The following is a 16,911-nucleotide window of genomic DNA, read 5'->3' as shown; positions in this document are numbered from 1 at the left end:
TTTATATTACCATGTAGTCCAATCTTATTTTTTTGTTTGATTGTTTTGGTTTTTTTTCCTAAAAGAAGAAAGGAGACCTTAAGTATTAACCAATGTCCATACAGAATCATCAACACCTCACTCTCCATCAGTCATACTCATGACAAGGGAAAAGGGAAATTGTTCAATTAAGTAATAGTAACTAACAGATAATTTTGTAAAATAATCTGAATTAGTCAATTAAATTACTGTTCGCTTTTGTTCTAGATTACAGTATGAAAGTTTTTCAGTTTGGTTCAAAGATATGTTGGTAGGAAGAATTAAAAGACATTAAAAATTTGCTGGAAATTATTCCAGCTGACATAGATGCTCATTCCAGTTATCAGACAAATTCATCTCCAAAGGCCTTGGTGTCCTTTAACAGTATCATTTGGTATTTTTGAAGGTCTTCTCTTACTGCCAAATAAATGATCCCAGATCCTTTGAGCCTAGTACTTTTTTTTTAGTTTCTTTTTTTCTTTCTTTCATTCACAAGCAGCTTGCTTTGAAGAAGACAATTTATAATTACAGCAACAAAAGTTATATAATGTGGTTGAAATTATGGTAGTAATTTTGTTCAGTAATTACCTTTGTGTAATTTACTATTATAATGCAAAATCAATTTTCATAACTGTTTTGGGAAAATATTTTTGAACACACAAGTACATTGTTGCTTTAAGTATGGTAGAGGATTCCATCCATGTTTGTAGAGAGTCAAGCAATATGTAAAAATCCTGTTTTCTAATTTTTGCAGTAAATAAAATCTATGCTGACAGAGACTTCTTTTAAGGAAGAAAATGCCTCCATTCTCACAGGGCAACATCTTGGTGTTATCTTCTTCTGCAAACATTTCTTTTGGAGAGCATAAACATGTTTAAGACATAAAAAACTTTTTTGAACACACATCATGATTATCTCAGAAGACCTGGTTTTGTATTAAATGCAGTAATATTATTGTCTTAAAAACTTAATGTACTTCCATAATTGTGTCAATTAAACTTAGGGCATAATTAAGTACTGGAAGGTCCTCATTCCTTATCTTAAAAGTTAGTTTTAATGTTACAATTTAATTATATATAAAATGCATTTCCCTAGACCTCAAAGTAAGTTTGCAACTTGGAGAACGCTCAGTTACTCTTGATTCTCACTTTTTGGAGCTGACATTCTGACATATTACCTAAGTGTCTGGGCTGGTTTAGAGGTTACCTACCCCTGACACTGGATACTCTACAGCAGGGCAGTTTTCAAATTTACCAGGTAGTTCTTGGCAGGAAATTATTTTTGACTTTTCAGGAATTACAATTTCTATTGTTTTTTAAATTGTATTATTATTGTGGGATGTGTTCCATTCCATGACAATGTTACTTGCTCCCAGAAGATATATCTCTCATGCTGTTCCATCCAAATACATATTTCATATTTGTTGTTAGAAAGGGTGGACTGCAATTCATTTAGAAAAATAATCTGATTTGCTTGTTCTCTGATGTTCTTTGGTTTGTTTACGGTGGTTACTTCATTACTTCTTTATAGATAGACAACTGCAAGTCTTCTCCTAAAAGATGCAATACTTCGTCATTATAGTATACTTCATTGAAGAAAAAACAGGTTAATATTACATTAGTTATTAATAACAATTCATCAATCACTGAAGTATTAAAACTTCTTATGAGAGCATTCCATTTATTTATATTGTTCCAGATCCCCAACATGATACGTCAGGAATTTAAAACTGTACATGGAATTTATGTGATGTCAACACAGCAAGTATAAAGACTTGGAGGCAAGAATAAGTCAGGTGAATTTCAGGAGCAGAAGGTGTCCTGCTTTTGGAGAGAGCTTGAGGTAAAAGGAGATGGGTCAGTGCAGAACTTGACAAGGGCTTTGGATTTTGTTCTGTGACTGAACAGAACAACTGAGGAGAACAACTGAGGAGTCATCAGAGGGTTTTGAAGACAGGAGTCATATGATATGTTGCTCAGGTTCAAAGATCATTCTGTCTGCTGCATGGAGGAAAGAGTTGGGGGCAGGGCTGGCAAAGAAGCAGGGAGCCCAGAAAGCAGGTCAATAGGTTAGTTCAGATGAGACACCTGATGACTTGGCCTCAAGTCCTGGGGTAGAGGTAACTGAAGGAGTCTGACAGGGAGAAATCTTAAATATGGACATGACAGAATTTTTTGATGAATTGAGTTGCAAAATAAAACTAAAAATGAAAATCTCTCCTGGAATATTTTGCCCCAACAGTTATAAAGAGCCTTAGCCCAAGTTCTCCAGTTGGAGACCCTGCTGGAGAAGTGGAAAAGAGCTGCAGAAATGAATAGTTCTGCTCTGAAAGTGGTAAGTTGAAGGTGCTTTGTGGCGATTAAATGGATAAATCAAGCAAGTAGTTGGATACATGAGTTGAATCCAGGGAAGTAACTGGGGCTGGGATGTTCATTTGTTATCAGTCAGTATTTGTATTATATGTAAAGCCACTAGGGTAAACGAGATGCTCCAGAGAGACCGTACTAGCAGAGAGAATAGACAAAAAGACTGAACCCTCTTTGTGTGATTCTCATTCACATTTTCTTCTAGTACTTTTATGATTTTCTTTTTAATTCATTTTTCCAAATTAGAGTATATTTTTGTTGTAGGTAGACCTATAAAGTCAGCTTCTTTTTTAGCTCAAAAAAAGTGTTTTGTTTTGCTTTTATACCACACTTTATCTGACTTAACACTCACCTTATGAGTATCTAAAATTTTTAGGTTGAATTTTCTCTGATCTTTCTTAACTTTTTTAAAAAAAAGCAAATCTGGGTTTGGGTAAGGAGAGACATTATTCAAAAAGACTATTGTAATAAGAAGAGGCAAGTATTGTGAGAGGGAAAAGGAGATATTGCAATAGGGAGACCCCTTCCAAATGCAAGATCTAGGGCATCTCACAGGACAAGGGAGGAGGGCTTTCTTTTACAGAAAATAGTAGATGAGGCTGAAGGGAACGTGGTGTGGACGTGGGCTGAGTATATGGTGTGATAATTAAATTGGGAATTAACCAATGTCCAATTTCTTCCCCTGAGTCCACTTGATTTTTGGGAGGGGTCTTCAGGCAGAGGTGGCTGCACTCTCCATTGCTGCTTAAGCTGAAGGAGAGGTCAAAGTCCAGGGACTTTGGGAAGGGTGAGCTTCCGCTGAAGTCTGGTTGGGTCAGATTTGCCTGTAGTGAGTTATTTCCCGAAACACAGGGACGGGGCTTCTTAACCATCTCTGCAGTCTGAGAGCACAGGCTCATGTTCAACACCATCAACTCCTATAATTAAAAACATTTTTTTCCCTTCTCCATCATCATTCTGGGAGAAAATTCTAGATATTGTTCTTGACTGTGTTGATTATTTTCCATACTGTCCAACATGTATTTTTATTCTGTTTCAAATAAGAATTTTAGGTTTGCTATTGCATTTCCTTGACACTTTTGTAGGTACTATAATCCTCTTTTAACCTTGTCTCTTAGTTCTGCTTTCACAAAAGCCCTGTCTTGTTTCCTGTTGCATATACTGGGACACTATAAATTTCATTCTCAGTTTTATAGGAAACATTCAGAACTAAGCCTTTCCTCTGACTCTGCAGGATGAGGATTGGATTCCTCTTGTGTTTTAGAAAACATATTGTTTATTTTTAAAATTTGTGTAATTTCCTTTTCATTTATTCAACTATAATAAATATGTCTACATATTTAGTGTTTATTGTCCTAACTGATGATTGCTTGGTCCTGCCTTTTGCTGTTTGGTTGTTATTATAATCTTCTTAAATCCAAAGCTAGGAAGCAGTTGTGTTTAAACACTTACTTCAAGAGTGTGACATGCTCTTACACAGTAAGACTTAGCTTATTCTTGGTTCTCTGACACACTCAAACATTGACATACATACAGTAAATATGAAAATCCACTTCAGTTACTGTAGTTTATTTTTTTTTCTTTTGTTTCCTTGATAGGTATTTGTTAAGATGTGACTCTTCGCTGGTTGTCAATCTTCCAGCTTTCAGACTTATGGTTTCTGTGTGAGGCCGTCTACTGGGTTCAAAATGTCACAATTATGCTGCAGAGAGATTATTGCTTTTGGCTTGGCTGGCAGAGACCCTGTGTCCCAATAGATACTGTGAGGAACAAACTGTGAGGTGGGCAAGACTCAGACAGTACTGTTATTTTATTATAATTCTTACCTTTATTCTCATAGTCATATAGGTAGTGGATTCTCAGAGTAGGTTAAATTATAATTTTAATTGATGATGTTTTGTTGCTTCTTTTTGTTACACACTTTAACACGTTTTCAATCTTTTTTTTTTTGGAGGGAAGGTAGTGGTTAGGTTTAAGGGAAGGATAGAGATTGAGCTGGGGCACTCAGCTGTACACCATTTCAAATCCAAAGCCAACATTTAATGCAGTAAGAGTAGAAAAGAATGTTGAAGCTATGCTGCACAATTATTCTAACTCAGCGGCAAATATAATTTATGTTAAACCATATCACAATCATGGCAACATGGGCCATAATGTTTGTTGTATTAAGATTTTATTCCATGGCAAATTAAAAATTAAATAAAAATACATTTTAACAAGTTCTAGAATTATATAGTGAATTTCAGTAACAGCCTGCTCAGATTGTATCTTCTCACTCAAACTGATGAAATCTGTAAAGCGTTAGAGCAAAGTAGTAATCTTTCAGAAAAACTAGCATACATACATTTCATAGCATCCTCTGATACAGCTAATAATGCAGTAACTTAGTCTTTGTCATTTACATTTTATCTATTTTAGGACTATTTCTGTAGAACTTAGTTTTCAAATGTTACAGTCTAACACTATATGTTGGTGTCTAATTACCTGATAGAAATAAAATGCTTTAAAGGTGCATAGCAGATATTTTGTGGCTGAATTTTCTGGAAGCTTTTCTTGAGTTATAATTTGTGTGACTTAAGTGAAATGAAAACTTCTCTTACACAAGTAAAACAAATGAGTAAAAATAAATTAGTATGAATTTAATGACTGTTTTAAATAATTGCTTTACAGTACTCTGTACATGTTTTCCAAATAAAGATAAGTATTAGGTTAATACTCAACCAAATATCATTTTTAAATTATAATTATAGTTAATGTTCTGACTAGTTGGATAGTTACGTAGAAGTTGAGTATTTAATGAGTGTTAAGATGCTAAATAGGAACACTTACAGAATGTGTTGGCCACAACACCATTGTAAGATAGATTGACTTCTTATGGTGACTTCCAGCTAATGTCTTTGCCCAAAACTTAAGTCACAAGTAATTCCTGCTAATTTTCCCACTTAACACTCTGTTTCACTTTTGCTTTTATTTCCCCAGTAACCAGCTAGCTCAGGAATGTTCCAATATTTCTGCTGGATTCATATCTCTTGCCAAATTGTTCTGCTGCATAAGGTGCTAACATTATAATATACTGTGACTCAGCTTTATAGTGAGCTATGTTTCTGGTTAGTGGTGAATATTATCCATCATGTTTCTTTAATTTCAAAAGATGGCATATTAAAATTTTAACAAACTCGTTTACTATATGTTAATTATATTTTTCAAATTTAATAAACTTTTACATATATTTAATGTGTAAGTATCTTTTAATCAAGATAAATATGTTCCATTTAATCTTTGAGCATCTAATATATTCTAGAATGTTGATAGCTATAAAGATACTTAAGGTAGGCTTTTTGTACCATAGAAGTCATATTTAGTGGAAAAGAAGGTCATAAGAATAATAACTAAAATTTTTAAATGTAAGCTATACAAATTACTATTGATTTATAAGAGAGAGGTTAATTTACTCTGGAATGGAACCTCTGCATAAATGAACACTTGTCAGAAAGAAAAGTTGGGAGAAAATATTTAAGAAGAATAGAACCACAAAAGGCAAAAATAAAAATAAAAAAAGGAAAGGAAAAAGACCCAAGCATTCAGGGAAAATAGTATAATTAATATGCCTAAAGCAGAAAATAATTGGAATGTTAGATTCTTGAAAATAATTGTAAAAGTTAATAAACAGAAACCTTAATTAAAACAGAGTCAGGAGGCCAGTATGGAGAGCTCTCAAGACCTATGATGAAGGCCAAGCCCAACAGGAAGAAGAAAGACACTTCTTCCCTGGCAAGAGCAGAGCCAATGAGAGATGGTCACAACCCAGCCAATAAAAAGCCTCTTCACTTAGAACTCTCAATTCCTCCAATGGACTCTACTGCCCACAGCCCTCCCACCTTCCTCTTCCCCTCTTTAAAAGACTCCTTTTCTTGCTATAGAGGGGACTTGCATGTGGCTCACCACAGTTGCTGACCCCAATTGCAATTATATGTTGATCCTGAATAAATCCACGTTTGCTAGAGAAATAACCAGCAATCTCTTTTGTAGGTCAACATTCTGGGCATATGGGGACCAGAGAAGACCCCTGACAACAGAATGGTGAGGGAACAGGTGTGGTACCCACACTGGACTCCCTGCTTTTCTTAGGACTCGAGTTTGAGGATGAGTCTTTCTCCTAGATCCCAGAATTTGTCCCATTTGTATTTTGAAACTCTTGAGGTTTTATTTGGGATCCATTTTAAAGCTTTATCCTTTCTGGATCAAGGCCTTGTTCTGTATATGAATACTCGTTTGTCACTTCACCCCAACCTCTCTGAAATCAGACTGTACCAACAGGAATTGGCTAACCTTAGCCCATTCCTTTGGGAACAGGGGCTGTTTCACTGGGGCTGTGCAGTTAAGCCTTTGCCCTGACTCCTTCAAGACAAGACTTTTCTTTTAGAACTGACTGATATTAGGTCTGCAGGCTGTTTGAGCTGTAAGCATTTTGAGCTGTTTAGGTCATTTGAAAATTATTCTTTTACTGTAGAGAAAAACCTCTGAGAAATGAGATCCCAGTTACCTAACTATTTTGAGGGTGCCTGCCCCAGTACAGACCCTGACCAATTTTATGTTTGAAAACTGTAATCCTTCCTTATAGCCATTTCTAACTAAATGAACCAACCTAACCAAAGGCAATTTAGAACCTCGATAGTCATTATGGGAAACGCTTAAAATCCTCCAGCTTACTTTTCTTAAAACTGAACTGGACAACCATGGCTCTAAAATTTCTAAAACTGAATGGAACACCTATTTTGATTGTTATTTTGAGGCTTCCAAATATTATAGGAGCCTAATATTGCCTCGCTGCCAAATAAGATTTTAAGATAAACTGAGGCCAAGAAATGATTAAAGAAAGAAAAGGGGCATCTGAAGCCTCAGGCTCCTCTTCCTTGTCTGCTTATCTCAGGCTCCTCCTCTGTTGCCATCTTCCTCCTTCCCCTTTATAACTCCCCCCATACCCTTAGTTTTCCCATACTAATTCCCTCACTGAACTTCCTTTTTTCCTCTAAAATTCTCCACCCCCTTTTCCTCCGAAACTATTAGAACCTGTCCCTTTAAAAGTCAGCTTTCTGAGGATCCAGAGGCTAAAACTTTAGCTTCTTATATTCCCTGGACTAAGGGTAAACTGTGAGCCATAGTAAAGATTTTCCCAAAGTAACTAAAGATCCTCACAGATTTGCTGAGGAATTTAGTATAGTCACTCAAACTTATCAACTGGTTTCTCTGACTTATATCAGCTGGTTCATATGTTTATAGGCAAAGACCAGGCCCAGCACAAGATGAAAACCACTCATTGGGAAAATCCTGAAAGTTCTCTAGAATTATAGCCAGGAGACCAGCCCATTAACTTATATGATCAGCCTCAGGCAATGTCTAGGTGACTTCAACAAGCAATTCCTAGGGCTTTTCCAAAAGCTGTTGATTGGAACAAAATTCAGTCTTATGCACAAAAATCTGATGAAACTGTTCATGAATATTATAATTGATTTCATGTTATTATTATTTTTTTAATCTGGTGTTCCGTCAGATGTTGATTCTGCCCGAATAGCTTTTAACTCTCTCTTTATTAATGGGCTAAACCAGGATCTTTTCACTCTAGTAAAGATGATGAGGATGGAAAGGGAAACCATGTAATCTCCAGGCTTCGTTCATCTGGCAAACCAACTCTCACACTCCAGATGAGTCACCTCGAAGGAAGATCACCAAAGTTCTTAATTTTCAACTCCAGCAAACAAAGGCTCGTAAACAAAACTAAAAACCTTTTAGTTTCTGCTATTACTGCAAAGAGCCAGGACATTGGAAAAGAGATTGTTACAAATCTAAGCTGTTCAGGGACCTGCAGCTTTCTAACCAGCTTTTCCAAGTCTTCCCAATTCTCAAAGATGGGGCTCCGAAGAACTATGGTAGTTCTTTCCAATCCTCCCTCTTATTTGACTTAGAGAAACATTGCTCCAGATGAGGGATGAGTCTTTTCCAGTCCTAATTGACACCAGAGCCACACACTCAGAGCTCAACCCCACTACTATAAAGCAACCCCTGCGTTAGAGGACTAAAACAGCTCTAGGGTAGTGGGGAATCTCCAGTGAACCTCAAGAGGTTTCTGTCTCTGAACCCATTGCCTTTTGTTTAGACCTTTTGAGAGATACCTACCATTTTCTCCTTAGTTTCTCAGCCCCTATACATTCATTAGGCTGAAACTTCTTAGAGAAATATCATGCTGGGATTTCTTTCTCCCAAAAGGGAGAAATAATTCTAGAATTTGACAATAGTCATCAAAATAGTCCACCAGCTGAATTAAATGATACTACCACATCTTTCATTTGCTCCATTTCTGATGGTACTAGAGCAGATTCTGGAAGCACTAATCATTTGAATCAGCTGCCACCCTCCTTATGGGCAAAGTCTCCAACTAATGTTGGCAAACTTCACAGTGTATCTCCCATCAAGATTCAAATAGACCCCTCAAATCCTCTCCCCAGAATTAATCAGTACCCTGTAAACAAAGAAGCCCTTCTGGGCAGAAAGCCCCTGATACAAGATTACAAGGCTCAAGGCCTCATTTTCCCTTGTACTAATCCCTCCTATTTTCCTGGAGAGAACACCTAAGAGCTGAGGGTAGAAGTTTTGTTGTTGAACCCAAGTTTGTGTATCCAATGCACAGTGAGGCCAACAAACTAAAACACTGGAGTTTGGTTCAGAGAAAGGTTTATTAGTCAAAGATATGCAAACCTGGAAGATGGGATACCTAGACTCTTTTCAAACCCATCTTGCAGGCTGGCTAGGGAGCAAGGATTTTAAAGACAAAAATGGTAAAGAGGAGGAGGTCTTTGTGATTTCAGCTTCCTGAGAAGACCTCAGTTGCAGACTTCCTGGCATTGTCTTGTGACTTGATGTGTCATTGGTGCTTGTGACTGATCTATGTGTTTCTACAAAGCAACTAGTAAATCATGGTTTTGTGATCCCTTAACTTCTTTCTAGGATAGAGCAAGAGCAATGGTCAAGGCACATTATTCTTTACTTAGAGTCTATATGATGTGTTAAGAATTCAAGCCCTTGCTGTTTACTTTAAGACCATTTGAGGCTGCTGTTCCTTTGTTTCTGCATTCCCTCACTTCCCTAATTAGTAACTGTTTGAATCTGCCCTTTTGAAATCAGGGAAGGACTGCAAACAAGAAAGAGGGGACATGGAAAGGCTTTTGTACATGGGAGGTCCCCACAGGGTGCTGTTCTCTTTTGGCTTGTCCAGGACCTCTGAGCAATAAACAACTTTTATTTCTCAAAATCCTGTTGTACCTAACCCTCATGTGCTTACTAGCATCCATTCCCACCAGAAATAAATCCTTTACTGTAATTGATTTATGCAGTGCATTCTTTAGTATTCCACTGATGAACTAGCCAATACCTTTCTACCTTCATTTGGAAGAAAACAATTCACCTTGACACTAACACCTCAGGGTTATACTAAGAGTCCTTTTTTCTCACAAATGCTGAAGGTTGGTCTAGATGATCTTCCTCTTCACAGGAAGAGAGCATCCACTTGCTAAAGCTTTTAGCCTTAAAGGAACATAAGGTCATCAAAGAAAAATTGCAGTGTGCCCAAACCCAGGTTTGATATTTTGGGTATTTGATATCAGAACAGGGCCTACACTTAGATCCAGATAGACTTCATGCTTTCTTAAGTTTCCACAAGCCCAAAACTAAGCACCAACTGAGAGGTTTTCCAATATCAAAATTGGACTCCAAATTTCTCTCTTGTAGCCAAATTTCTGTATATTTTACTCAACAATAAGAATCTGACCCAATTTTATGGGAAGAACTGGTAACAGAACCTTCAATGCCTTAAGGGATAGCTTGATGAACCTAACTGCCCCTGGACATCCCAGTGATTGGATTCCCTTTTTCTTATTTGTATATGAAAAGAAATGAACTGCCCTTGGGGTACTCACCCAAAACACAAGGACCACCATTGACCAAGGGTATAATAGCCAGCAACTGGACCCTGTGGCATGAGGATACCCCCTTGCTTTAGAGCCATTATGACCACTGCCCTTTTCGTTAAGGCCACCAGGAGAAATCATTGTGGGGAACCCTTTTAATGATTTTTGTACCTTATGCAGTAGAAGTTCCCCTGAATTGTCATTACTCTCAACATTTCTCAGCCAGCTGCCTCACTCCTATGAAATCTTTATGTTAACAACCCCTCCCATAGCTGTCTTTTTTTGTTGTTGTTGCGGTATGCGGGCCTCTCACTGTTGTGGCCTTTCCGGTTGCGGAGCACAGGCTCCGGACGCGCAGGCTCAGCGGCCATGGCTCACGGGCTTAGCTGCTCCGCGGCATGTGGGATCTTCCCGGACACAAACCCGTGTCCCCTGCATCGGCAGGCGGACTCTCAACCACTGCGCCATGAAGCAAGCCCGGGACACAATTTTTAATACCTTAGCAACTTGATTGTAGCTCCAAAGGACGTTATTCCCCAGGTTTAATATTCTGCATTGGAAAAATCATACTCATGGTGAATAAAATTTGCAGAGATTTTACAGTTAGTTTTGTGAAATTAAATTAAAAAGTAGGTTTTCTATTACATTTTGTGACATTCAGGCTTTAAAGATCTTATCAAGAATTAAATTAGGCTAACTTTCTCCATTTTTTTTTCCCCCCTTAGGAAACACCCAAGGAAGTAGTTCTTTCATTTAGTGGTTGGGATAAAAATATTTTAATTCTGGGGTTTAAGGGGTGATAAAACTGACCCTGCATGTTATAGACCAATCAACTTCATTAATGTTGCAGTTAAATCGCACATGAGAATTTTATTGCAGTAGTTGGAACTGATGAAAAATATTTTAAAGGACAGATCTAATATGCTAATAGTAGTTAGGCGATTTCCCAAAGCAATTTTTCTTACTGAAAATTAATCTTGCCTTCACCCATATTTCAGTATATTTATCCAAATCTAAACAACAAGAAAAATGTAATTTATCTATCTACTACAGGCAGTTCTCTGTTTTGTTGGGGTCCCTGCATGAGCTACATTACAATGACCTCTGTTTGCTCTATTATCTGCTTCTGGTCTCAGGACAAGATATTAAGAATTCACAGCTTTAGTGAACAGCAAAATGTTACTTGACAGAGAAATCCAGGACATTCTGCTTCATTTACTTTATGTGTACCTAATTTTCTTAGACAAAAGTATTTACATAACACACACACATACATAATACACATTTGTCTCTGGACACATGTCTATGAGCATATACAGCTAACACTTAAGAGTGACTACAATGTGTCCAACACTGTTTTAATCACTTTGCATGTGTTCATTCCTTTATCCTTCAGAAAAGTAACCACTATGAGAATAAACCCAACCATATATAAATAGTATGTGAATGTATGAAACCATGAACACAGGTCATAGAGATCTTACTCTGGAATGCATGTAAGTCACCTGGAGATCTTATAAAGTTTCAGGATCTAGTGCTCACCTAGGGAGTCATAATCTCCAAGGGGGAGATTATGGGGCTTCAGTAATCATGTCTTTAACGATTTCCCAGGTAATACTACTGCTCACCAAAATTTATGATCCACTATCTTATACAGGCATTGTCTTGTTTATTTTATTTTATTTTCTCAGTAAAGATTCTAAAAAAATGAGAAAAGTTTTTATGTTATATTCTGCTCTTAAAAATGTCACATTCTGTGGCTCCATTTTGATCTTACAGTTTGCACTGGTTCTCAGATTTCTTCTGCACACAATAATCACGTTGTAAAGAGTTACTACTCAACACAATAGAAAGCTGTTATTATTGATGATATACTCCCAGTACTGAGTAACTCTCTCTTTGACCTTTGTAGATTTGTAATTGCATCCCTTTATAAAGATATCCATTCCCCTTTATGATATCGTTCTGGATTGCATTGTACTTTCAATTTTAGGTCCACATTTCTTTCTTTTACTGTATGGTCACAAAGGCCAGTTCACACACTCCCCAGTCCCAGATGGGACCCTTGCCCTCATCATGTGATCATGTGGCCAGGCTCTTCCTGGTAGTACTTTTTTCATGTCACTCTGAGAATTCTGCTGCTTCATCTGCTGGTCTGTAATTACTCTGCCCTGCCTAACGTCATGGCCCTCACAGAGACTGGTCTATCTTTTTTCTGAAGAGATACCCAGGTTTACTTGTGTACAAGTTTTGTTTTGTATTATTTTTTCCTGTCAGGCTAGATCTTAGAAAAAAAATATATTTTTGTTACATAGAGTGCCCAGTTCCCTTCTCCCAGCTGATCCACACTTCCAGCTGAGTTCTGACACTCTGGATGAAAACATCTGATCTAAGTGATGCTCTGTCTCACACATCCCAAGGATCCCCTAACTTTCTCTTCTCAGCATGACAGAAGGGTGTTTTATTTGCTTTTTTCAGATTTAAGAGAGAAAGAACAGCTTCCAGGCAGATTCATCCCTAGGAAATACAAACAGACATTTTCCCTATGATCTTCTTAGTTTTATTTTCAAATTTATTTTTACAGACAGCATCATTGAAACTGACTTTAACTGTGAGTGGCACCAAAAGAAGCATTTAGTGCATTTTTATTGCTAGGTATAGATTTTTAGAAGCAAAGATTGTAAAATATCAAAAATATCAATTGGATCACAGGTCCAATTCTTCTTTCCCCAGATGCTGTAATGTCCATTGGAGCTGAATGCACATACATCTATTAGCTGTAATACGTGAATCTGGAGAAGCTATCTCAAGGTCATTAAAGGTCATAGTCATCCATAAAAGGAAGCCATATATATCATGTTACTGGAGACAAACCTAAATGGACAGTGAGTTTATTTTATAGCATATCACAAAATGGTAGAACTGGGAGGGACATTTAAGATAATCTATTCCAACACCTTTATTTTAAAGATGAGGAAATGAAAGTCCAGAGAAATTATATTACTTGCTCAAGGTTACAGAACTAGTTAATTACCATTTTTCATAAGTGAGATAAATCTATATTTTGAACTAGCATTAATTTTACCACAGATAGAATGTATGGAAAAGCAAATTATAATCTACAAAGTAGACAGTATGGGGGCTGTAGAAAAATGAAAATCATTGCTACAGAACATTGCAGATATTTTCAAACTTGTCATTTAATAGTGCAAGATATGTCTTTTTTTAGAGTTTTTATTTTTATCAAAGTTATGCATAAACATTGGTTGAAGACACAAGTAGTTTTATAAGACTTATGTCTTTAAAAAGGCCGTGTCTGTTCCTGATTTCCAGTTTCCCTCTCACTAGAGGGATCTGCTTTCTTTACCTTTGTAGCTTCTTTTGGTGTTTCCTTCATGTCTCTAACAAATATGTTTGTTTATATTTCTTGATTTTTTATTTTTTTAATTTTATTGAAGTATAGTTTATTTACAATGTTGTGTTAATTTCTGCTGTACAGCAGAGTGATTCAGATATATATATATATATATATATATATATATATATATATATATATACATTCTTTTTTGTATTCTTTCCATTATGGTTTATCACAGGGTATTGAATATAGTTCCCTGTGCTATACAGTAGGTCCTTGTTGTTTATCCATCCTATTTATAATACTTTGCATCTGCTAATCCCAAACTCCCAATCCTTCCTCCCCACCTCACCCTCACAGCTGGCCACCACAGGACTGTTCTCTATGTCTGTGAGTCTGTTTCTGTTTCATAGATATGTTCGTTAGTGTAGTAATTTCGATTCCACATATAAGTGATATATGTGGTATTTGTCTTTCTCTTTCTGACTTACTTCACTTAGTATAATAATCTCTCAGTCCATCCATGTTGCTGTAAAAGGCATTATTTCATCCTTTTTTATGGCTGAGTAATATTCCATTATAAATATATACTGCATCTTCTTTATCCATTCATCTGTTGATGGACATTTAGGTTGCTTCCATGTCTTGGCTATTGTAAATAGTGCTGTTATGAACATAGGGGTGCATGTATTTTTTGAATTATAGTTTTGTCTGGGTATATGCCCAGGGGTGGGATTGCTGGATCATATGGCAACTCTATTTTTAGTTTTTTTGAGGAACCTCCATACTGTTTTCCATACTGGCCGCACCAATTTACATTCCCACTGACAGTGTAGGAGGGTCCCCTTTTCTCCACACCCTCTCCAGCATTTGTTATTTGTAGATTTTTAAAATTATGGCCATTCTGAATGGTGAGGTGACACCCCATTTTAGTTTTGATTTGCATTTTTCTAATAATTAGTGATGTTGAGCAGCTTTCCATGTGCCTCTTGGCCATCTATATGTCTTCTTTGGAGGAATGTCTATTTAGGACTTCTGCCCATTTTTTGATTGGGTTGTTTGTTTTTTTTCAATATTGAGCTGCATGAGCTGTTTATATATTTTGGAGATTAATCCTTTGCCTTGTTGATTCATTTGCAAATATTTTCTCTTGTTATGAGAGTTGTCTTTTCGTCTTGTTTATAGTTTCCTTCATTGTGCAAAAGCTTTTAAGTTTCATTAGTTTCTAAGTCAGTGCCTACAGAACATCTGAACGGACAATGAATGTTCCCTCAACGAAGACAGGTCTAGCTTTAGCAGCTGTAAACTTTATGGTCACATACATATGGGGGTTGGGTCAGGCCAGAGTCTGAGCTGCCCCCATAGCACCCACAGCAGGTCCAGATCCATAATTACTGCAGTTCTTGGAACCTGACTTCAGTGGCTGCAATTCTTGGAACCTTACTTCAGTGGCTCTACGCTGGTGGCCTGGTGAAAACAATACCTGAGAGGCTCCAGGATCAGTTTCTGGCATACCCACAGTTAAGGTGGGGCTGAGAGCAGTGCCAACAACATAATTCTGAATCCTGAAAGTAGAAAATCCCTAGGAATTCACACACACACACACACACACACACACAGAGCTATTAGAGCTTATAAATGAGTTTGGCAAAGTCTCAGAAAACAATAATACCATACAAATATCAATTGTATTGTATATACTAGCAATGAACAAACAGAAAATAATATTAAGAAAACAAATTCATTTAAAATAACGTCAAAAAGGACAAAATATATAGGAATATTTTTTTAAAAAATAAATGCAAGACTTGTACTATAAAAAAGACAAACATTGCTCAGAGAAATCAAAGATCTGAATAATTGGAGAGATATGATATTTGTGTGTGTTGAAATTAACCAAAGATCAATGTAATCATAATTTAAAAAAAGAAATCCCAATGTCCTACTGGAAACTGTATTCAATATCCTGTGATAAACCATAATGGAAAAGAATATAAAATATCTGTATCTATATCTATATATATCTGAATCACTTTCCTGTACCAACTATACTTCAATAAAATAAATCTCAATGGCCCTTTTTTTTTTGGTAGAAATTGACAATCATCCTAAAATATATTTGAAATGCAAAGGTCCTAGAATAGTCAAAACAATTTTGAAAATGAAGAATAAAGTTGGGGACTTTTAAACTATCCAATTCAAAATTTACTCTAAAGCACTGTAATTAAGACAGTGTGGTATTGATGCAAGGATAGGCATAGGCAGAGATTAATAAGACAAAATTGAGAGTCCAGAAATAAATTATTATTGTAAATAAATTATTATTATGGTCAATTGAATTTTAACAAAAGTGTGAAGAAACTCCTACAGGGAAGGGATAGTCTTTGCAAAAATGATACTGAGACAATTGGAAACATGGGGGAAAAAAAGTATCTTAGATCATTACTTCACACTATGCACAAAGATCAGCTTAAATAGAACACAGACCTAAATGTAAAAGCTAAAATTTAAAAAATAACCTGTGGAAAAAGCATAAGAGAAAATTTTGGTGTTCTTGAGTCAGGCAAAGTTTTCTTCACTATGACAACAAAAGTACAGATGTAAAAAAACAAATCAATAAATTTGACTTCATTAAAAAGAATTTTTGTGCTCCCAACATAACATTAAAAGAATAAATTAGAAGAAAAATTGTGAGAAAATATTTGCATATTATATACATAATTAATGACCGTGTCATGATCACGTAAAAAACTCTTACAACTCAATTATAAGACAAATAACTCTATTATCATATGAGCAAATATTTGAGTAGACATTTCACTAAAGAACATATATAAATGGCTAAAACAATATGAAAAAATATGCTCAACACCATTAGTTATTACAGAAAAGCAAATTAAAACCACAATAAGATACCACTACACACACACACACACACACACACATACACACACACACACTATATTGGATGAAATTAAAATGATAGATAATAATGAGTATTGGTGAGGATGTGGAGAAAATGGAAAACTGATATATTGCTGGTGGGAATGTAAAATTGTAGAGACACTTTAGCAAGGAGTTCAGTTTCTTATAAACTTAAACATAAATTTATCATATTACTTAGCTATATTATTCTAAGAATTTTCCAAAGAGAAAAGAAAACATATGTCCACACAAAAATATATACATAAATCAACTGTTTATAGCA

The sequence above is a fragment of the Phocoena sinus genome, chromosome 9 (genome assembly GCF_008692025.1).
Source record: "Phocoena sinus isolate mPhoSin1 chromosome 9, mPhoSin1.pri, whole genome shotgun sequence".
Taxonomy (NCBI): Eukaryota; Metazoa; Chordata; class Mammalia; order Artiodactyla; family Phocoenidae; genus Phocoena; species Phocoena sinus.
The sequence above is the reverse complement of the archived record's forward strand: the minus strand, read 5'-3'. Positions refer to the sequence as shown.